The 24,075-nt window shown below is 38.7% G+C and overlaps 1 long non-coding RNA gene across 1 annotated transcript in view; it reads right to left on the reverse strand.

Annotated features, from left to right (window-relative positions):
- Positions 1-4,714: 4,714 nt before the first annotated feature.
- LOC128642022 (uncharacterized) overlaps positions 4,715-24,075 on the reverse strand; it is a 163,651-nt gene continuing 144,290 nt past the window's right edge. Inside the window, exon 2 of the long non-coding RNA XR_008399612.1 lies at positions 4,715-5,267. This is a non-coding gene — a long non-coding RNA (uncharacterized LOC128642022). The remainder of the gene's footprint in view (positions 5,268-24,075) is intronic.

Raw genomic sequence — 24,075 nt, forward strand, 5'->3', positions numbered from 1 at the left:
ACTATTTGTGCGCATCTTTGTTTTTATCCCATTCCTTACATGACCGGGTGAGAACAGATTGAGGAATGTCCCCGAACTGATTCGTCTGAATGTCTATCAGTTATCACTGACAGCTCTGAATCCTCTTACTGCAGCATCCTATTGAAGTGGGGGTTCCTATCTTGAAAAAGTCTCCTTAGGATAGCAGGTGCGACTCTGACTTGCCTCCTATATCTGGGCCGCTATCTTACCTCATAGGATTGAGGTTCTCTCCTGTAAGTAGAAATTTCTACTACTGCTACACTGCATTGTCTATAGTCTACTCTTTAAAACTTTGCACACATTTAAACAAGTGCACCTACTAACTCTATTGTTAATTTGTCTGTGCATCTGATACAATATTGTGGACTGATGTTTTTATAATTGTTGCATGTTTGGTTTATGCTCACTTTATTGTTACAACTATCTCTGTTGTTGCTATTTATCTCTCTGTGTACAATGTGTTTTATATTTACTCTACCCGCATAGTCTCTTAGCGCTGGAGACACTCTTTTTGATTTTTTTAAAATAAAAAAAAAGTATATTGCAGTTTTTTTTGGTAATGTGGTAGTTTAGCATAACAAATTCGGAAGGTACCACATCCCGCCATGGGGAGGGGGACCATGGATAGGTTCCCAGCGGCAGTTGCGGAACCCGGGATTGAAATTGGAACAGAGCGATCAACTCCATATTTACCTAAACATGTTACCTTTTTACTGTTCCAATATCCACACTGTTCTGTTCCAATATTGTTCCCGGGCACTGCAACCGCCATTGGAAACCTAACCATGGTCACCCTCCCCCCCCCCCCCCACAGTGGGATTAAGGCAACATGTTTAGGTAAATGTGGAGATGATCACTCTGTTCCAATTTTGTTCCTGGGCGCCGCAACAGCTGCTGGGAACCTATCCATGGTCGCCCCCCCTCCACGACTGGATGTGGTACCTTCCGAATTTGGGATGCTATACTACCCCTTTACCTTTATATATATATATATATATATATATATATATACACAATGTTTCTTTTATATACAATGTATCTTTTATATTACCATCTCAAAGTGTTTTATATCCCTTTAAGCATTCTTCAAGGCATTGTCCTATGTTTGCATTGATTACTCACCAAACTTGAATCCAGCTCCTTAGTAGGGCAGCTAGGGATCCATAATGGCGCTCCTCTGGGTTGTCCTTTTCCATCCAGTATTCTTTTATTCTGATCTTCCGATGTCCTCTTCATGCTGTCACCGCAGCACACTGAAGCTTGAATGCGAGGTTCCCCCTTATATAGGGGTGCCTTGCATTTCTATTGGCTGATTTTCCAAATCAATTAAAAAAACACACATATATACACTTTGATAAACATTTATAATTTTAATTACAAAGTTTATAAAAGGGTTAAAATGGATATTTCATATGGAAGTGTTTGACAGGGAAGGGCTCCAAAGTATATCTATATGACTATATATGTGTATACACGCGTATACGTGTCTGTAAATATGTATGTGTACATATACATACAAAGAAACACACATACATATACATACACACAGAGTCATGTGAAAATGAAAGTACACCCTCTTTGAATTCTATGGGGTAGATTTACCAAAGGTCAAGCGGACATTATTCGCTGTAGCGAATCATGTCCACTCGACCTCGCTAAATGTGGACAAAATACGCTCTCAGCATTTAACATTGCACAAGCATTTCTTGTGTGCAAAAATTACTCTAAATGTATAAGTGCAATATTACTAGCACTTACTAGCGTTTAAGGGAGTACACAATATAAAAAGACAGGTCCCTGCGTTCAAAAGCAGAATATTGTAGGATCTGCAATGTGTTAATAAATACAATAAATAATACATAGATACTAGGTAGCTGACAAAATCAGAACTGGTTAAAAATGGTTACAATTTAATAATACAGTGAATACAAGAAGATACGTATGGAAAAAATAACCCCCTGTGGCTAATGAGGCTAAAAAAAGCGTACAAAAATATATATGTTGTGCACTAATTGATTGGAAAAAAGGTTCTATATAGAACTGCAAACAAAGTCCCAGATAAGGCAAATAGGCAGAGTCTGGAAATCTCATATGGAACGCTGGTAAAAGTTCAAAACCCTTCAGTATAAAGTTACCTGTGATTGCTACTATGCAGCTAACAGCTTAAATAACGTCCTGTTGGATTAATAAATATGTCAGACAGTGGTAGTTATCCGAAGCCGTATGGTACGTTTGTCGCCCAAAGACAGTCGATTGCCTTGCAACCCGACTTTATGGCATAGTACCTCTATGTCTGACAGTAGTGGTTTTCTCAAGCCGAATGGTACCTTTGACGCCCAACAGCTTTGGCTTTGTACCTCTCTGGAGTGTCGTCATCTGGGGGATTATGCTCCTCTCTTGGTTAGTGGTGGTCACGTGACCGGTGTCCTCCAATAGTAATTCTGCTATGAGCTTTGTCAATCGTGGTAATTTTAAAATTATTACTTGAAAACGTCCAGAAAGAATGTACAGAGCACTCTGAGCCCAAAAAAAGAAGTCTTAGGCAGTCATTCAAGGAATAATACACATCTATGTGTTTCAGCTGTTTGAGGCCTTTATCAAGAGCACTCTGTACATTCTTTCTGGAAGCTGAACTTTTCAAGTAATAATTTTAAAATTACCGCGATTGACAGCTCATAGCAGAATTACTATTGGAGGACACCAGTCGCGTGACCACCACTAACTAAGAGAGGAGCATAATCCCCCGGATGATCGCACGCCAGAGAGGTACAATGCCAGCAAGTCGGGTTGTAAGGTAATCGACTGCTTTTGGGTGACAAAGGTACCATACGGCTTAGGAAAACCACTACTGTCAGACAGAGTTACTACACTATAAAGTCCTTGTCACAATCTGATCATAGCCGTGGCTCCCGGATCTCTCTCAGCTACTGTGCGTCTCGTTGCTTAGCAACGTGACGCTGCCTTCCGGTTTCCGCCCCCTTCTCGTCATCAGGCTTTTAAAAGCCTTGGCGGGACTTCGCTCCGGTGCCCTTTTGTTGTTGTTCTTGCTGCTTCTGCATTCCGGCTCACGAATACTCTGAATTTTGCGTAAAGGAACACTGACCATTGCTTTGCCTGACCACTCTGCTGCCTCATCCTTGTATCTGATTAAAAGGACACTGACCATTGCTTTGCCTGACCACTCTGCTGCCTCATCCTTGTATCTGATTAAAGGGACACAGACCATTGCTTTGCCTGACCACTCTGCTGCCTCATCCTTGTATCTGATTAAAGGGACACTGACCATTGCTTTGCCTGACTACTCTGCTGCCTCATCCTTGTATCTGATTAAAGGGACACAGACCATTGATTTGCCTGACCACTCAGATACAAGGATGAGGCAGCAGAGTGGTCAGGCAAAGCAATGGTCAGTGTCCCTTTAATCAGATACAAGGATGAGGCAGCAGATTAAAGGGACACTGATCATTGCTTTGCCTGACTACTCTGCTGCCTCATCCTTGTATCTGATTAAAGGGACACTGACCATTGCTTTGCCTGACCACTCTGCTGCCTCATCCTTGTATCTGATTAAAGGGACACAGACCATTGCTTTGCCTGACCACTCTGCTGCCTCATCCTTGTATCTGATTAAAGGGACACAGACCATTGCTTTGCCTGACCACTCTGCTGCCTCATCCTTGTACTTGATTAAAGGGACACTGACCTTTGCTTTTCCTGACCACTCTGCTGCCTCATCATTGTACTTGATTAAAGGGACATTGTCCACTGCTTCATTTGATCACTCAACTGCCTTATCCTATGCCTGTTTTAAAACTCCAATCTGAATACCTGCATCTGTGAGTACTCTATTCTTTTTCTACAAATTAACCTGTTCATTGTTATTCCTGAGTGGGTCATGTCCTGGTTTTCTCTCAGCATGCTAGCGTGTGTTTATCTTTTCATGCTAGCAGTTGGGTCCAATCCTGGACTGATTCTATACGGCTGATAGTCGTGTTGCAAGGCAATCGACTGTCTGACTTATTTATTAATCCAACAGAACGTTATTTGAGCTGTTGGCTGCATAGTAGTGATCGCAGGTAACTTTATACTGAAGATGTTTTAACTTTTACCAGCGTTCCATGTGAGATTGCCAATCTTTGCCTATTTGCCTTAACTGGGACTTTGTTTGCAGTTCTATATAGAACCTTTTTTCCAATCATTAGTGCACAATATATATATATATATATATATATATATATTTTGTACACTTTTTTAGCCTCATTAGCCACCGGTGGTTATTATTTTTTCCATACGTATCTTCTTGTATTCACTGTATTATTAAATTGTAACCATTGTTAACAAATTCTGATTTTGTCAGCTACCTAGTATCTATTTATTATTTATGAGCACATTGCAGATCCAACAAGCATTTCTTACGACTGCTACTTTTTAACTTCAGTTTCTGGCAGACCAGAAATGATGGGGCGTTGATGCTGCATCTGCTGCTTAATAAATCGACCCCTATGGTTTTATGTATCAGTAAATTATAACAATCATCTGGTCCTTAGCAGGTCTTACAATTAGGTAAATACAAGAATAGTATAAGCATGGGAATTTTTCTCCAGCACAAATTTATGGAGTTTCAAACTGATAGCCATAAATCCCGACATCATGGACTATCTGACATTCTGCAAAAACCGAAAAAACAAGGAAATATGCAAAATGTGTATTTATTGATTATATGATGTATCTGTATATTCCTTAAAAAAAGAGTTTAAAAAAAACTAATTAGGTAAATACAACCTCAGATGAGCAACACATGACATATTACACTGTGTCATGATTTATTTAACAAAAATAAAGCCAAAATGGAGACGCCATCTGTGAAATATCAAGTACACTTTATGATTCAATAGCTTGTAGAACCACCTTTAGCAGCAATAACTTGAAGTAATCGTTTTCTGTATGACTTTATTAGTCTCTCACATCGTTGTGGAGGAATTTTGGCCCACTCTTCTTTACAACGTTGCTTCAGTTCATTACGGTTTGCAGCATTTGTTTATGCACAGCTCTCTTAAGGTCCTGCGACAGCAATTCAAATCGGGTTGAGGTCTGGACTTTGATTGGGCCTTTGCAACACCTTGATTCTTTTCTTTTCAGCCATTCTGCTATAGATTTGCTGGTGCGCTCTCATGATCGAGTGTATAACCGCTCAGAAGACAGACCCTTGGAGCAATGGTAGGGAATTGGAGACACCGACCCCTGACCTGGGGAAGAGTATCATGAATTCATGAAGAGTAAAACATATGTATACAATATATTCTGGCTTCAAAGGAAACATTATAGATACTGTGACTCATAGTTACAAGGAGTTGCTGCAGGATGCATGAAGTGTAAAACATAAAAAAAACAAAGATATTCAGTCTTCAAAAGGAAACAGATAGGAGATTGTGGTTCATAGAAGCACAGAGTTGCTGCATGGGTTAACAGTACATAATATTAGTTTGAGCAATGATAACTTGTAGCAGTGAATAGTTGTAAGGTTCAGAGTAAGATTCAGTTCTAGCAATCAGAGAATGATTCTATCAAAATACAAACTTGAAATTTAGATTGAGTTCAGAGTTAGTATAATAGCAGTGTCCAGGAAACAATACAGGAAATATATGGTTACTTGCAGTTTAGAAAAAAATCAGGCTTAACAGGCAGGTAAGGCTGTATCTCTAGAATAGTCCATGCTGGAACAAACACAGGAATCTGTAAATCTGGAACAAACTTCAAAGCTAATGCAAAGCACAATAGGCCTAACATGACTTAAAAAAGAGGCTAAGCGAATCAGGTGCCTGAATAATTAGTTAGGCAGGTAAATTCCAGCAGTAGAATGAATGCAGACTACTCCATAAACAGCATAATTGACAGAAGCAGGGACGGCAACCTTAAATGGACAGCAATAGCAGGCAGGCATATGTTACATGTGCTTGGGATCATTGTCCTGTTGCATGACCCAATTTCGGCCAAGCTTTAGCTGTTTGAACAGATGGCCTCACATTTGACTCTAGAATACTTTGGTATACAAAGGAGTTCATGGTTGAGTCAATAACTGCAAGGTGCCCAGATCCAGTGGCTGCAAAACAAGCCCAAATCATAACCCCTCCACCACCGTGCTTGACAGTTAGTATGAGGTGTTGCTGATATGCTGTGTTTGGTTTTTGCCAAAATGGTGCTGTGCATTATGGCCAAAAATCTCCCCTTTGGTCTAGTCTGTCTAAAGGACACTTGTGGTTTGTTCAGATGCAACTTTGCAAACCTAAGCCGTGCTGCCATGTTCTTTTAAGAGAGAAGAGGCTTTCACCTGGCAACCCTTTCATACAAACCAAACTTGTTCAGTCTTTTTCTAATTGTACTGTCATGAACTTTAACATTTAACATGTTAAGGCCTGTAGAGTCTGAGATGTAACTTTTGGGGTTTTTTTGCAATTTCTCTGAGCATAGCATGGTCTGACCTTTGGGTGAATTTGCTGGGATGACCACTCCTGGGAAGATTGACAACTGTCTTGAATGTTTTCCACTTTTGAATAATCTTTCTCACTGAAGAATGAAGGACTTTAATTTGTTTGGAAAAATGTACTTTCTTTTTCACACACATTTTTGAGCCCTTCCCAGTCAAATACCTTGAAATATGCAATATCATCTTTATTTATTTTTAGGGGCCGATTTATTAATGTCTGTCTGACATGATACGCTGTAGCGTATCATGTCCGATAGGCATACGCTGTCGGCATTTAACATTGCAAAGCAGTTCTGGTGAACTGCTTGTGCAATTCCGCCCCCTGCAAGTGTCAATCAACCCGATCAGATAGGATCAGGCGGATTGATGTCCGCAGCCTCAGAGGCAGCGGACCAGTTAAGGAGCAGCAATCTGGGCAGCAGGGCCCCTTAATGTGTTTTGAATAGAAATGCTTGAAATTCCTAGGTTCTTCACATAGATTTGTTTTTCCTTCTTATTAAAAATAAATAATAATAATAATTATATATATATATATATATATATATATATATATATATATATATATATATATAAAATAAACATTTTCTTCTACGTAAAGAACATAGGAGTTTAAAGTATTCTTAACTCACTCTGGGTTTCCCGTGCAAGCGATAACTGATAATGGTTTTTGCAGTGCTTACATAGAAGTCTATGGGGAAAAGAAGTTAGCTCTGTCGTATCCGAAGTTCTGACGTAAGTGCACCTTGGTAAAGTAATTTAGTGTGCCGCTTGTAATCTGGCCCTGAAAGTTTAATATAAGCAATATTTTAATGTTTTTATTACATTTATTAATGTTTTTAGTTTTTTTATTATTCAAGCATGTGCAAAAATGTAAAAAAAAAAAAGAGGATAATGCAGTTAAAGAGAGACATAGATGTGCAAAATCAAAGGCTGCTTCAGAAGAAGCAAAAACATAAACATGGTGGAATTAGTAAAGGAATGCAAGGATCACTGTACTGACACAGTGCAAAATTATTCAACAGAAGCCTCATTTTTGAAAGCCCAGGAAGAGGAAACTGATCTAGACAAATGGGCTTTATTGTATTTAGGGAGAGACTATTTCACCTTAAAGTAAGCCTTGGGAATCAAGAGCTTTAGCCAAGACGCTAAAGTAACAGCAGTAGCATTTTTTACTTTGCATGGACCCGAGAAAAGAATAAACAAATTAGAGGATTGTTTTAAATCCTTTGTAGCTTGTAGGTAGAATTAAATAGAAATAATTATACTGACTTTGAAAAACTTCTATCGCAGAAACATCTGATAAGTAATCAGATAAACTGTCACACCACAGAGTAGAGGGTAAAGAAACACAAGCGGTACTGATTGCAGAAATGCCTTTCTGCAAAAAGATTTTAAAGAAGTATTATCCGCTAAATGAATAGTAGTATGTTTAGCCAACATGGAGGTAGCCCAAACCACCTTAGGAATAGTTTCCCAGAGCTCTATACTAGAAGCTGGAAAAGGAAACATCTTATTAAAATAAGATTATAAGGAATACCTGGCTTGTACCATTCCTTAGAAAATATTTCTGTAATAGCTTCAGGAACAGGAAAACCATTTTTAGCAGAAGGTTTGAAAATCAATTTGTGAAAAGCACTTTTCTACCTGAGATTAAGGGTTATTTAAAACCTACTTAAATAGTGTGTGAAAATTACAAAGGGACCTCAGTGTCCTGGAAGCTTGCAATTGTATAGACTATTAGTTAGGCAGTGGAGAGAAGAGGACAAATTGAGAAAGATACATGTTAGAGTGAGAGAGGAGCAAGAACAGAAAGAGTGAAGAAGAGATAAGAGGGGGGAAAAAAGAGTGGAGCGAGAATAAAGAGGTTAAAGAAGGGAGAGAGTGGGAGAGACAAAGACAAGAGATAGCAGGGAAAAGAGAAGGGAGAGAGAGGACAATAAGAGAAGACGAGAGTTAAGTCTAGAGGAGAGAACGGAGAGACAATGGAAAGAAAAATAGAAAAAGCAAGCAAGGGGAAGAAAGAGAGAGAAATGGAAGAGAAGGAAAGAAAAAGGAGAGAGTCAGAAGAGAAAATGGAGAGAGATGAGAGTGAGAGATAGAGAATGAAGAGAGAAGAGCAGGAAGAGATGAAAAAAGAAAGTTGATAGAAGAAAGGGAAAAGAGAAAGAAGATGAAAAAAGGTAAGGGAGTGAGAGAGGAAAGAGGAGGGAGAGAGTAAATAGACAAAGGAGGGGAGACAAGTGGGAAAGAGAGAAAGGTAAGTGAGTGAGAGAGAGAGAGAGAGAGAGAGAGAGAGAGAGAGAGAGAGAGAGAGAGAGAGAAAAGAATAAAGATAGAAGATAGATCAGAGTGTAAGAGGAGGGACAAATCAGAGAGAGAGAGTATAATAAATGTTAATAGCACCTAATTAACTCTGGTTGCAAAGTGGTTAAAAAGACATTCCAGCCAAAATTGGAATCCATTTGGATACATTTTAGTTTTGAATAAAAGAATTTTTGTAATATACATGCATTAGCAAAAATGCTTCTAGTAAAAGTTATAGCTGTTTCAAAAGTGTATTTAAGTATGCACCATGCACCAGCATTTTGAATACAGCACTTGCTCAGAGAGCCTAAGGTGCTTGTACCATCTGGTAATGACTCAATTTGGTAATTGCTGACATGATACAAGCCCCACTAATGCTATGAGCAACTGTAGTATTTAAAATAATGGTGCACCGAGAATATCTTGTTGTTATGTTCACATGCACGTGCAGAGAAAAATGCTAACACTAAAACAGTGATAACTTTTACTAAAAGCATTTTTGCCAATACATGTTTCTATTCAAATATGTAATACATCTATGTGCATTTAGATTTTAACTGGAATGTCCCTTTAAAATGCTCAAGGTGCAGTAACTCAGTCTGTTTTACATGTTCATTGTTGCTAGTGTCCCCCTTGTCTCCTGATTATGCTGAGGCTGACCACACCACACAGTGGCAGGCAGAAGGTAGATGAAAGTGAGTACCCTGGGCTTGACAGCCAGAGATTTTGCAATTGTGTAGGGGCTGTAAAGGTTAGAAAATTGGTGGGCAATGCAACTATAAAACCAAAAATGCCCCAGAGACAAAAAAATAAAATGCAGCACAATTTATTCTCTGCCCCTCTGCAAGGCCCCATCATGAGCAGCCACCTATTTGGCCTAACACTAGGGCCACAGGTACATATCCCCAAATCCAGTATTTCAAAATCCCAACTAGTTATGGAATCCAAACTTTTTTTTTTTTTTTTTAAATAAAATGATCAATTTACAACCCCCCATCCAAATTTCTGGCACTGGAGATTGGAGTTGGGAAAGTCTGCTCTTAACAAAATGATTCACATTAGCCAGGAACAATCATAAAATATGCTGGCTGATCTGTTGAAATCTGACAGCATAGCAAAAGGACTGCAGGTCATGTGGTGAATAAATTGCTCAAATTCCCATAGAGATAACCAAAACACATATTCTGCAACGTCACTTTATCTCAGCAACATAGTAATTTATAGATCTATAGACAAATAAAATACATTGTTTATGTAATTAGCCATGCAATTTGGGATAAATAAATCAATAAAACACATTTATTTGGGCTGTAGTATTGTATAATGTTACTGAATAGAGTACTAGAAGGTTGAAATGGCTGCTTGGTACATATCCCCCTCTGAAGGGCTAAATAGATAAAAACATTGAAAATTGACTTCCTTATAAAAGACAAGATTTTATGTGAAGCACTATTTTGCGCAAAATTGCAGTAATCGGGTTTGTGTGAAATTTATATCACGAGTATACTACAAGAATCTGTATACTCATAGTACAAGTGGAGAGTAAAGTTTTTGTTTGCTCAAGATCAAATATTGTTTGTGCTCAAATTATCAGATTAGCAAGAAAAACATTTTTCACATTGTTAATTTTTCAGAAACCAAACAGATTCAAATTGAACAAATGCAAATCCCCATTTACATGTGCAAAATATATAAAATAAGCTAGCGCTTTGAGCTACGGCATTTTTGGAAGCTTTAAATAGACAGTTAAAGAATTGGATGGATAGAATAAGAGGGCAATCTGATAAAACTGTACTCATAATAGGCTTAGGGCATTCAAACTACCACAAAGCAAAATGATGGTGTTTTGTATTAAAAGGTAGGACAAGAGAAGAAGGTAAATTTCAACTGTGAAATAAGATGTGATGTGACAATGAAAGATTATATTCAATGAGTCATGCATCAATATTGTTACAGGTGAGAAGAATGAAGAGTTAGTCATGATGAATGTTAAGTGTTGTAATGAAGGTAATAAACGTAAGGTTCACTTTATATTAGAGATGACAGTTTAACTGGTGACACAGATGGCTGCCTTGGTATAAAGGTCACTTATGCATTCATTATTGCTCTTTGTTTGTATGGTCCCTGGTCATCCTTTATCAACAACTCTTTCAAGGGACGAACTACTAAATGTCAGACAGTACATTCAGGCTAATCAGATGCACACTTTTGTTCCAGACCTTTTTCTGGATGTTTCAGTTGGAGGAACAATAGCTCTGAGCAGGTGCTGCAGGAGATGCAAGTGAAGCAAGTGGGCAGCTGCAATCGTTAAACTCTGACAACATGGCTTCAGGCCTTCACTGCCGAGAATCCACCTGGTGAACTTCAGCTCCCAGAGGACCTGGACAAAAACAAAATTTATGCCTACCTGATAAATGTCTTTCTTTCTTGACATGGTGAGTCCACGGATCATCATCAATTACTGTTGAGAATATCACTCCTGGCCAGCAGGAGGAGGTAAAGAGCACCACAGCAAAGCTGTTAAGAATCCCTTCCCACAAACCCCAGTCATTCGACCGAAGGAAAAAGGAGAGAAAGGAAGCAACACAAGGTGCAGAGGTACCTGAGGTTTATACAACAAAAACCTGTCTGAAAATACAGGGTGGGCCGTGGACTAACTGTGTCAAAAAATAAATAAATTTATCAGGTAAGCATACATTTCGTTTTCTTTCTAATGACACAGTGAGTCCACGGATCATCATCAATTACTTTTGAGAATCAATACCCAAGCTAGAGGACACAGATGATAAGGGAGGGACAAGACAGGGAACCTAAACAGAAGGCACCACTGCTTGAAAGAAAAAAAAAAACTTTCTCCCAAAAGAGGCCTCAGCTGAGGCAAAAGTATCAAATTTATAAAATTTTGAAAAAGTATGTAGAGAGGACCAAGTTGAAGCCTTGCAAAACTGTTCAACACAAACTTCATCTTTGAAGGCCCAGGAAAAAGAAACAGCCCTCTTGGAATGAGTCATGATTCTCTCAGGAGGCTGCTGTCCAACAGTTTCATAGGCTAAGTGAATTATACTCTTCAGCCAGAAAGAAGAGAAGTAGTCGTAGCATTCTGGTCCTTGCGTTTCTCAGAGAAACAGACAAACAAAACAGGAGACTGGCGAAAATCCTTAGTTGCATGCAAGAAGAATTACAGCGCACGCACCACATCTAGGTTGTGCAACAAACGCTCTGTATGAGAAGAAGGATTAGAACACAAAGAAGAAAACGATTTCTTGATTAATATTCCTATCCAAAACAACCTTAGGAAGGAAACCTAACTTAGCAAGCAGAACCACCTTACCCGAGTTAAAGATAAGGTAAGGGGAATCATGCTGTAACGCCGATAGTTCAGAGACTCTCCGAGCAGAAGAAATGGCAACAAAAACGAAACCTTCCAAGATAACATCCAAATACCTAAGGAACTCATAGGCTCAAATGAAGCATGCTGAAAAACTAAAAAAAAAACAAGGTTAAAACTCTAGGGGGAGTAACAGATTTAAACACAGGCCTGATTCAGACGAAGGACTGACAAAAGGATTGCACATCTGGCACATCTGCCAGACGCTTAACAAAATAGACAAGGCAGAAATCCTTCAGAGTACTAGGTAACAAACCTTTCTCCAGACTCTCCTGGAGAAGAAAACTGAATTCTAGGAATCATAACTGTACTCCAAGACTAGCCCTTGGATTCACATCAATACTATATGGTAAATCTCTCTAGTTTCAACGACCGAATCAGAAACCCCACGCTTAGAGGAAACAAAGCGTTCAATCTCCAAGCAGACCGCTTCAGAGAAACTAAATTTGAATGAGAGAAGGGACCCTGATTAGAAGGTCCTTACCCAGAGGCAGTCTCCAAAGTGAAGAGATAACATCTCCTCTAGGTCTGCCTACCAGATCCTGCGAGGCACACAGAGATAATCAGAATTATCTACTCATCTCCTGTTTGATACGAACAATGATTTGTAGAAGAGGAGCAAACCAAGAAACAGTGATGCCAGACTGAATCCTAAGGCAATGCCAGGGAATTTAACAGAGCAGCTTGCTGATCTCTAGACCTTTAACATAACCTGGAAGCTTGATGTACTGCCATCTCCAACTCCAGCACCCCTCATTGAGGGTTAACATAGAGAACACCTCCGGAAAAGAAAATCTGACTGCTCAAGAAGACAGCTCCCGGTATTCACACCTGAGATGTGAATAGCGGAAAAACAACGATGTGAGCATCCGCTCACCAAATAATCCACGGCAATCATGGAAAAGTAACTCCAGATTCTTCCCAGGTGGATAACGTAACCGCTGAGATGGAATTGTACAACCAGAACTGGAAAAACTGGTTAAGACAACTGAGGAAAAGCCATCAGTACAATGTAGATTGCTTTCAACTCCAAAATGGTTAAGCGAAGAGCAGACTCCTCCCAAGTCTATAATCACCATCCAACAGGCTAGCGACCATGGTTACTATTACTTGGAAAAATCTCCAGAAGCACAAGCCTCGAGACAGAAGCACCTGAGAACTGGAGAATGCGGGTAACAATCCTGCTACCTCCCGCAAGCTAATCAAACCAAGGAATGATGTCCAATGAATCAACCATCAGACCAATTACCTTCATATATTGAGCCACATAATGGCCAAACAGAAGAATGCAAAAAATAAAAAAATCACTATTTTCTGACCTCTGTCAATTTTTTTTCTTCAGAGATAGGGAAACTAATATGGTCCCTAAGAAACTACCCCTGTAGCTGGAACAATGGAACTCATCTTCAGATTCACTTCCATCCGTGGAATGAAGAAAAACAACAAGATCTCAGTATGAGAGTTTGCTAGTTGAAAAAATGGTGCCTGAACCTTGTGACGTCCAGGAAAGTCATCACAGCAATTCACTGAAACCTGATCACTGGCAATATAGCCCCTCAGAGCTATGGCAAGGCCAGATGAAAGAGCCACAAACTGAAAGTGCTTGACAGAAAGGCAAAACTCAGGAACTTGAACATACATGACCTCCAGATCTATGGTCACCATGAACTGAGCCTCTTGAATCAACCCATATAAAAAACGCCTCTCTCATCACCAGGTACAGCTATTCTTGAGAGGTGAACCTGCTCCTGGGAGGAAGGAATTGAATTATGATACGTAACCCTGGAAAACTGACCACAGCCCCTAGAAATCTAGGGTCTCTCGTATCCAGGCATGAGAAAAACTGAGATATAATGGCCCCCTACAGGATCCGATCCTGGCTTGAGGGTAAACCTTATCTGCTGAATGAGCATTAGCTGCGGGTTTCTTTAACAACTTCCCCCCTGATCCAGACTGACTGTGTATCCAAGAGGACTTGAACTGCTCCTGCTTGGATAACAAAGGGAAAGAGCCACAGAATAAAAGATTGGCCTAACAGCCCTTCTGTTCTGGGACTTCCCACGGAGTCCTCCAGATCGGAGTCCTACAAGGCGTCACACCAAAATGATGCCGCCCTTGTTCATAAAGACTGCAACCTTAAAAGAGTATCTATCCTTTAAATGGAGAGAAGTCCAGATTGGCAATTTTGAAAAAAAAAACACATAAGTTTATGTGAGAGATTGCTGAGCAGAAGCTCTGTATTGGATTAGAACCTGTGTCTGCTGGTTCTTTGATCAGTAACTGTTAAGCACTAAATAGGAACATCCAGCGTCAGTAGCTGGATACGAACCAACAACCTTGAGTTGCAAAGCCACAAGCTAACCACTAGACTACATTGGCCGCGTCGTGCTCTTATTTAAAGGAGACAGCTTATGACAGACAGGAGATGGGAGATAAAGCTTCCTTAAATTCCCCCATACATGAGAAAAGTCTACGGAAACAGGAAAAATATTTCAGATGAATCCTAAAATATATATATATATATATATATATATATATATATATATATATAACTAGATTCTTGAGGATTAACAACGACAGGTAGTTGAAGTCTACCAGGTGGCCAACCCCTCCTAAAATCAAAGGTGTTCAGGCCTGAATCTGAAGGAAACTACTTCAGCATCAGATGAAGGAATTAAACTGTCCGAATCGGAGATTTAAACCTCAGATGCTACCGACTATCCACCTTATCTAGACTATATGGAGGACAATATGCTTAGCAAGCGGAGCAGAAAACCTATTAACTGACTGACTAATTTTTCCTCTTGCGAATTCCCTTTAAGATAGGAAACGGGATCATGCCACAGATACCAGAAGACACCTGGGCAGACAATTCTGCCAGCAAACAACTCCTCCAGGAGATTGAGAAGAAGGGCTTGGGACGTTTGAGAAGAAGCTGTGGCAAGACCTAAACAGCATCATCCAAGGAGACATGAGGCTAAAAATAATTTTCTTCAAATATTTCCAAATATTTTAAAAGGACACTCACTTTTAGATGATAGAAACTTGATTAAAATATATATATATATATATTTTTTCATTTAAATATTTAGGAACAGATCCCTGTTCAATTCTTTAGGAAAAACAAGTTGTACATTGAAATAATGGTGAAGTGAAGAAAATCTAACTTGAAAACATTGCATAACTACTGTCCAATCCCACTCCATGTATATTGGCATTTCAACATTGGAAGTTTATTTACATGGGAATCTATCCTTCATATGGTGGAAATAAAACATGACCACAAAAACTCTTATATAGCAGTAAGACTCCGAAAATATAAGACAAGTCCTACAAAGGATCTCCCGATAGTAAAAGTACAAAGGTAGAGCCTGATTTAAAAAAAAAAAAACTACTATTCTCTATCTAACAGGACTATTCTCTTCCTTGGCATGACTAAGTTCCACAGAGCCGTTCTGGACAGTAACACCGCTCCGTTATAAAAAGGAACATAGAGCATCGCTCCGCTACTAAAATTACCCCAAAATCAGTGAAAGTTGCGCACCTCCAGCAAACAACTTGTATAAACACAATGAGGCTCGTCCCTTAAAGCCACCATCATAGCTATGCAGACCTTAAAAAGTGGCAAAAAACATGCTTCCTTCGCTGACCTAGTCTTACTTTAGACCAGTCATAAAAAAGGGAATAGAGAAGAATAGAGAGAGGGCGCCACAATAGCGTGATATCGTCTGGAATGCAGGTACAGATAAAAGTAGGTATTATGCTTACCAGATGGTGTGGCACTGTACTGTGACCAGTGCAAGAGAGCGGGCTAGCACTTAACACAGACAACTTCAAATAAAAATGACTTTTAATACTATATAAGGCATTTCTCAACCTACAGGGGTTGTTTCATCAGATAAAAAAGTGAATGCTGCCTAATTTGAAGAAACTAAAAATTAGAACTGAGCCCCAAGTAGGATAACCCCTTCCTCTCTATAAAGGGGATTAACCCCTAAGTCTCCAAATCTCATGACTATGTGCCTGCATACTGCCTAAACATCCATAAGGATATGTCCCATATAAAAGCAGAGGGTCTGAACCCTTTCAGTGCCAGCCTTCTAGCCCTAGAAGAACAAAAAGGCACTTACCTGCATTCTAGCCGCCCGGCAGTCAGACGACTCACAAAGTTTGAGAGGATGTCGCTCCTCACAAAGACCTGTGTGAAAAGAAAGACAGACTAAATTTACTCAGGCTTTCTATACCAGAGCAGCAACATGTTAGGAAAATGCAGCAAAGCCCACTTTACAAGTTCCTAATTGCTTTAAAGCTACCACAGCCCTGCCAAAGAGATTAACCTGGAGTACAGCTAGACCCAAATCGTGATGGAAGGCCAGACCAATCTTGCCCAGACTTTAAAATAAAAAAATCTTGATAGAAGAATCATAATCAGGACACCTAATTACTTCACCTCTTCCTTGCACTAGAGGCAAAAAGAATGACTGGGGGTTGTGGGAAGGGAAGTGATACTTAACAGCTTTGCTGTGGTGCTCTTTGCCTCCTCCTGCTGGCCAGGAGTGATATTCCCAAAAGTAATTGATGATGATCCGTGGACTTACTGTGTCATTAGAAAGAAAAGGGATTATACCAACTCTGCTGCAGTGTGTTTCATGGAAACCTGGCTAAACTGATCCATACTGGACAGTACGCTTCTCCTTCTGGGGTTTCAACTGTTCAAAGCGGATTGTATTGCTGAGTTAGCGGGTAAAATGAGAGGAGATGGATTATACGGTTACATCATTGCAGATATCACAATTCTGAAAAAGGTGTGCTGTCCTAACTTAAAAGCAAGAACATTTATATGGAGGAGCGCTTAAGCTGAAGGTTTATAGAAGATAATTAATATATACATAAGAAGTAGATAATGAAAAAGTGGCTATGCCAATTTATTAAAAGCTATAAAAGTAAAGTTATAATACTAGTCATACATATAAAAAATTATTCTAATACCGGACGTCTCCGATATACATATAAAATAAATAAATGAAGGCTAAGAAAAAAGCAGTTGCCACCACAGGAGGAAAAAATAGTCTCTTATGAGGGTAAACCACCAAGATGTAATAAGTCATGGAAGTCCCCAATATTTAGTCACTAGTTGCGTGGTCCCAGCATGTGATGGTAACCGGGTATGTTTTACCTTATTCTTCCCGGTACCGTTCCGAATCGATCGGCTTACAGGGCTCCCCACCTCCGTAGAGGCGCACACGTGACTATTGACATCACAAGAAGTAGGCGCTGTCTTCAGTGTAGCGATCCTATTGGTCAGGACCGTCCTTGCAGCGGAGAAACTTTGCCAACCGCTTGTAGTAAGGAAAAAAGAATCCGCTCTTTAGTGCAATTGCACGCAGGATACCTGTGATCCAGTGGGGATAGTAGCTTCACAGCAGTGCTCTGTGACAGCCTTAAAACAGTAATCTCTGTAGACTCGAATTCCTCCGTAGCTGTATCAGACTTCTCATATGCTTTAATAAGAGTGTCCAGCACAACAAAGACAATCTCTGCCTCAGTATAACAATATATCCTCCTTTGAATGGAAATGAAGAAAAACTGTAACTTTAATCATCAACGTGTTTCTTCCTCTTACAGGGCTTTTTCAAGATGAGTTTGTTGTAGTCACTGCCTTCCTTTATACCTTGAGCCAGATTCCTTATTGGTCAACCAAGCAAACACAGCTGCACATAATCATTTCCCATTAACATGATTTCATGTTACAGTTTAAATAGAAACTGCATCTCTTTGCGAATCTAAATAAAATCAATCAAAACTAAATTAAATTATTCCTTTAGAAAAGCTTGTCCAAAAATTATATTTATAAAAGTTGAGTCATCTTGAATGGTGAATTAAAAAAAAAAAATGTCTTAATAAGCGTATGTTAAAAGCATAGAATTTAGTCTAAAAAAGGATATTTTGAATAATTTCAGAAACAAATTTATACTTAGCTGATAAATTATTTTGTTTCAGTATGGTGTGAGTGAGTCCACAAACCTTAAGGTCTGGGATTGAACTCCCGCCAGGAGACAAAGAAACCCAAACAACAAGAGCTTTTAATCACTCCCACCTCCCTGTACTACTCAGTTTAACATATATCCGAGCAGAAAAAAAGAAACAGATGGGTATGAAAGAGAAAGCAGGGTCTATAGAGGTGAAAATAAAAAAACTGACACCAAAAATTAAAGAAATAGGTTGGGGTCCTGTGAAGTCTCACCATTCTGAAAGGAAATAATTTATCAGGGAATAAGAAATATTGTTTTCTTTCATATGATTGTGAGTGGCCACAAGCCTTAATGTGTGGGATTTGACTTTTGGATCCCTGAATCTGGCAAAATAAACTGGGAGCTTGTGGTTTAAATCAGAGGCCGTCAGATCTATTTTTAGAAGACCCCATTTGGCAACTAGCTGATTGAAAATCACTCTCCCGGGTGAACAGACTGATGGCTGAGATAGTCCGCCTCCCAGTCCTTGACTCCTGGAATGTGCATTGCTTACATGGATTCCGTTCTGCCCAACATAAAATCTGAGACACCTTCTGCATAGCCAACTGGGTATGAGTCCCTCAATGATGGTTTATATATGCCACAGCCGTGACATTGTCTGATTGAAAGTGTATATAACTTTTCCTTTTTAAGAAGATGCCATGACTGAAGAGCTCAAAGCATCACCCAGAGCTCCAAGATATTTATAGCTAACCTCACCTCCTAAGGACACCAGACTCCTTGCACCTGTTGAAACTCCCAGCCCATGAAGGATGAAGAAAGGATGCCCCATTAATCAAAGGAGGATTGCCTATCCACCAAGAAAAAAAGATATTGCTTTACTGATGAACCTAGAACAATTTGCTGATCTAACTGCAGATATTCCCTTTTCCACTGTCTGAGCATAGACAGTTGAAGAGGACGTAAGTGAAAGTGAGCAATTGGCACTACATCCGATGCCGCTACCATTTGGTCCACCACTTTCATGCACCGAGCCACTGTTGGAAAAGCAGTACATAGTAGATGAGAACATGCTTTCTGAAGTTTAAGGGGGATATTTATCAAAGCGTCAACTATGTTGCATTTGCCGGCATTAATACATTCACCTAACATCGCCAATGGTAGTTTATTGTAGGATAGGGTTTTTTTTATTTTGGGGGGGCTTTTTTATTTTGTTAGGGCTATTAGATTAGGTGTAAAAAAATATTTTTGATAATTTGGTTTGTTAATTTTTGTAATTTAGTCTGTTTTTTTTGTAACTTAGTACTTTTAATAATTGAATTTTAGTAGGGTTAGGTTTTTTTTAATGTGTAATTTAGTTTATTTAATTGGTAGTTTAATTTAATTGTAGTATAATAGTTAGGGTAGGTTAATTAATAGTTTAAAATTAGTTTATTTTAATTCTACAGATAAGTTTTAATTTATATTAAGATAGGGATGTTGTAATTTTAATTCAAAGTTAAGGGGTTGTTAGGTTTAGGGGTTAATAGCTTAATTTAGTTTTTGGCGATGTGGGGGGCTGACGGTTTAGGGGTTAATAGGTTTAGTTAGTGGTGGTGATGTGGAAGGCCAGAGGTTTAGGGTTTAATAAGTTTATTTAGTGGCGGTGGTGTCGGGGAGCGGCGGAATAGGGGTTAATACATTTTATTTAGCTTGCGGCGATGTCGGGGGCGGCAGATTAGGGGTGTTTAGACTTGGGGTTTATGCTACGGTGTTAGGTGTAAACGTAACTTGTTTTCTACCATAGAAATCAATGGGGTATATTTCATTGTCTTGCAGCATCGAACATACGTTTTCGGTGCTTTCAGACTCCCATTGATTTCTATGGCATCCGGGGCCTCAAGGGTGCGGATTGAAAACCAGGTACGATGCGTCGGAATAGCCGTGAACGTACCTGTTAACTATTTGATAAATGGTGAAAAGTGTCAAACAGAGCCGAATGTGTATTCAGAACATCTTTAATGACGTAAGCATCGATCTGCGTCAGATTGAGATCGCGAGATCGTATGTTACGTCACAAGTTTCAACATTTGCCGGTCTGAGGCTTTGATAACTCGGTCGGATCAATCTCGCAACAATTATGATGCGGAATTCCAGCGAATTTTCAGTTGACACTTTGATAAATAGGCTCCTTAGTCTGCAACTGACTGTTAAAGAAAGGCACATGGCCACTGAGTCTATAGAAACTCCCAGAAAAGACACCTTGCTAGCTGAAGTTAAATAACTCTTTAGAATATTTATATCTTTAAACCATGATCCCGTAGGAAGGGCAGAAGACTGAGTGTGAGAAACTGCTTGAGACAGTGAAGGAACCTGAAACAAGGTTACATCTAGGTATGGAGCAACTGATATGCTCTGAGATAAGATTACTGCCAACAACGCCCCCAAAACCTTTGCGACGATGTGGGTTGATGTAGCAATACCAAATCAAAGGGCAACAAACTGGTAATGCTTGTTGTGGAAGGCAAATCTGAAAAATTGACAATGATCCTTACTAATGGGTATATGGAGATACGCATCTTTGAGCTCTATTGTGAACATAATTTGACCCTGTTGGATCAAGGATAAAATTGTGAGAATTGTTTCAATTTTGAAGGCGGGAGCTCGTACAAACTTGTTTAAAGTTTTCAAATCCAATATGGGTCTGAAAATTCCTTCCTCTTTGGGAATAATAAAGAGGCTGGAGAAAAAACCCAGTCCCTGTTCTGAAACAGGAACTGAATGAATCACCCCATCTTCTCCAGATTCTTTTTTTTTTTTTTATAAAAAGAGGCTTATTAATATTTCATATCAAATACAATATTGAAAAGCAAAAATTCAAGTAGTCAGTACTATAAAAACAAAACCTTCGTACTGAATACAATGCTCTGTATGACATTATACAGTCTTATACATAAAATATATTAGTACATGTCTCTTGGGATACAGCATAAAATAAACCTCAATTTTTCATTTTACCACAAGGAAAAGCAAAAAAAAAAAGGAAGGGTGTTTCCTCCAACTGATCTCGTATTTAGAACATCCCTTACCCTCACCATCCACTTCTATCTATCTAGCATAAATAATATCCTCCTCTGACGATAGCTTCTTGTATGTAAACTGTATTTATAAAAAAAGGAGAGATTATTTGATACTGAATAACTGATGGGTGAATTTTTATATAATCTTCCCATTTTTCAAAGAACTTATGGATTTCTGTATTTAAAGTATTTCAGGCATCATATTGTTCAATTATCCTTTTGCTCTTAACTGTTTCTGTGAATTTCTTAAAACTTGGGGGTTTCTTAGACTTCCAGCGAGAGAAAATAACATTACGTCCACATAAAAAGACGAAGTTAAGGAATTTTATATTTGGTAACTCTTTACTTTTTTCTTTTAAGAAAATTATATCTTATATATCAATCTGAATATTATGGTTCAAGATTTTTGCGAGCCAATGCTTGACCATGCTCCAGAATTTCTTGACTTTCGAAATTACATCTATAACATGCAACTGATCTTGCCTGATTCCATTTTGTTAGTTTATCTGGGGTAATATATACAAAATTAATTTCAGATGCGACTCCCTCCATGAGGATTGTAGCTTTATGAATTCTTTGAATACTCTTATTAAGGGAGTCATTCTCCACTGATTGGACAACTTTTTTACATTTATGAGTTAATTTATTGATATTCTCAATCCCTTCTTTATTTAATATTAATTTGTACCAATAAGAGATAGAGAAGTTACCAGCGTTAAAAAGATTTCAATATCTTTCCATTGTTCTGGTAGAGATTTAGATCTAATAGAAACGCAGTAGTGTCTAGCCTGCAAATAAGCAAAAAACTCTTGTTATCAATAACAACGTTGCAAACGGGGACAAAATATTTTCTTCTGTACTCTTTAGGGTAAAATGACCCATCTCTGCTATCCACAAGCTTAGCCATGCAGACCCAATTATATTTTTGTAATGAAGGAAGGTTAAAACCAGCTGAGTTATATGCTTGACTCAGTCTATGGGGCATATGTATCAAGCTCCGAATGGAGCTTGATGCCCGTGTTTCTGGCGAGCCTGCAGGCTCGCCAGAAACAACAGTTATGAAGCAGCGGTCACAAAGACCGCTGCTCCATAACCTGTCTGCCTGCTCTGAGCAGGCGGACACACATCGCCGGAAATCAACCCGATCGAGTACGATCGGGTTGATTGACACCCCACTGCTGGGGGCCGATTGGCCGCGAGTCAGCAGGGGGCGGCGTTGCACCAGCAGCTCTTGTGAGCTGCTGGTGCAATGCTGAATACGGCGAGCGTATTGCTCGCCGTATTCAGCGAAGTCTGGCGGACCTGATCCACAGTGTCGGATCAGGTCCGCCAGACTTTGATAACTTGGGGCCAATATATCGACATTTTAATCTTTTCCTTCCCCCATAAAAATTCTCTGAACCCTTTATGTAATATTTGAATATGTTTATATTTTAAAAATAATGGAATATTTTGCATTAAGTATAAAAGTTTGGGAAAGGCTATCATTTTTATCAAATTTATTTTAGCTGTGACAGAGGCAAAAATCGCCCATCTCTTAAGCTCAGTCAATTTTTCGTTAATAATTACAGGAAAGTTATGTTTATACCATTTATTCGGAGATCTGGAAATGTTAATGCCCAAATATTTTAATATAAGGATTTGTTTCTTTAAATATAGTGCTAGAATCAGTTTGTTTGCTTATCCACAGGACCTCCGATTTTTCCGTGATAACACAATATCCCAAGGATATTGTGAAGGATATGTAATAGTTTGGGGATATTTAGTCTTGTATTACTGATAAATACCAGAAGATCGTTAGCATATAATGCAACTTGCAGTTCGCTCTTTCCTATTTGGATTCCTTTTATATTCTGATAGTAATTGTCAAGGGTTCTATCACTAAGTTAAATAGCAGGGGAGAAAGCAGACATCCCTGTCTTGTGCCCTTTGCTAGTTGAAAACTAGGAGAGATGTTGCCATTAATTATTAAAGCAGAAAAAGGACTACTATATAGATGTTTAATAAAAGAAAGAAAATCCTTTTAAACCAAATTTTTCAAGGGTGGAATATAAATGGTCCCAACTAACATAATCAAAAGCTTTTTCAGCGTCAATTGAGATTATGGCTCTATGCTTTTTTTCTTTTATCAGCATACTGGATTTGTCTGAAAAATAGTCTAATGCAAGAAGAACTTTCCTAATATTTGAAAAAGAGGTTCGTCCCGCCATAAACCCGGTCTGATCTGGGTGTTTTAATTCGTTCATTTAGGACTTCATTCTTGTGGCAATAATCCCTGTTAATAATTTATAGTCCATATTAAGCAATGATATAGGGCGATATGATCCCAAATTTTCTGAGCTTTTATTCTTTTTATAGATTAGCGTAATATATAATTTCATATATTTCTGCAAGATTTTTTCACTTTTGAAATAATAGGAATTAAACAATTCAAGCAATGGAATCCTTATTTGATCTAACAAAATGTTATAATATTCTGCTGGTAGGCCATCTGGGCCAGCTGCTTTGTTAAGTATAGCTTTTTTATTTTTTATTTACTTAGTCCAATTCAATTGGTTTATTTAGATTTTTCAACTTATCTGGATCTACTTGATGTAGGGGACATTTATCCCGGATTTTTTTTGTTTTGTACATCTATTTTATCCTATTTTAAATATATTTTGGTAATAATCTAAAAATTCTGCTGCAATTTGTACATTTTGTGTATGCCTTACCCCCTTATTTACGATAGTCTCTATTATATTGGAACCCTGTGCCTGTTTAACTGTATTTGCTATATATTTACCTATTTTACTTCCAAATCTATGGAATATAACACAAAAATTTCTCGTTCCTTTTTTGCCTGTA

Source organism: Bombina bombina, chromosome 1, assembly GCF_027579735.1.
Source record: "Bombina bombina isolate aBomBom1 chromosome 1, aBomBom1.pri, whole genome shotgun sequence".
NCBI classification, from domain to species: Eukaryota; Metazoa; Chordata; class Amphibia; order Anura; family Bombinatoridae; genus Bombina; species Bombina bombina.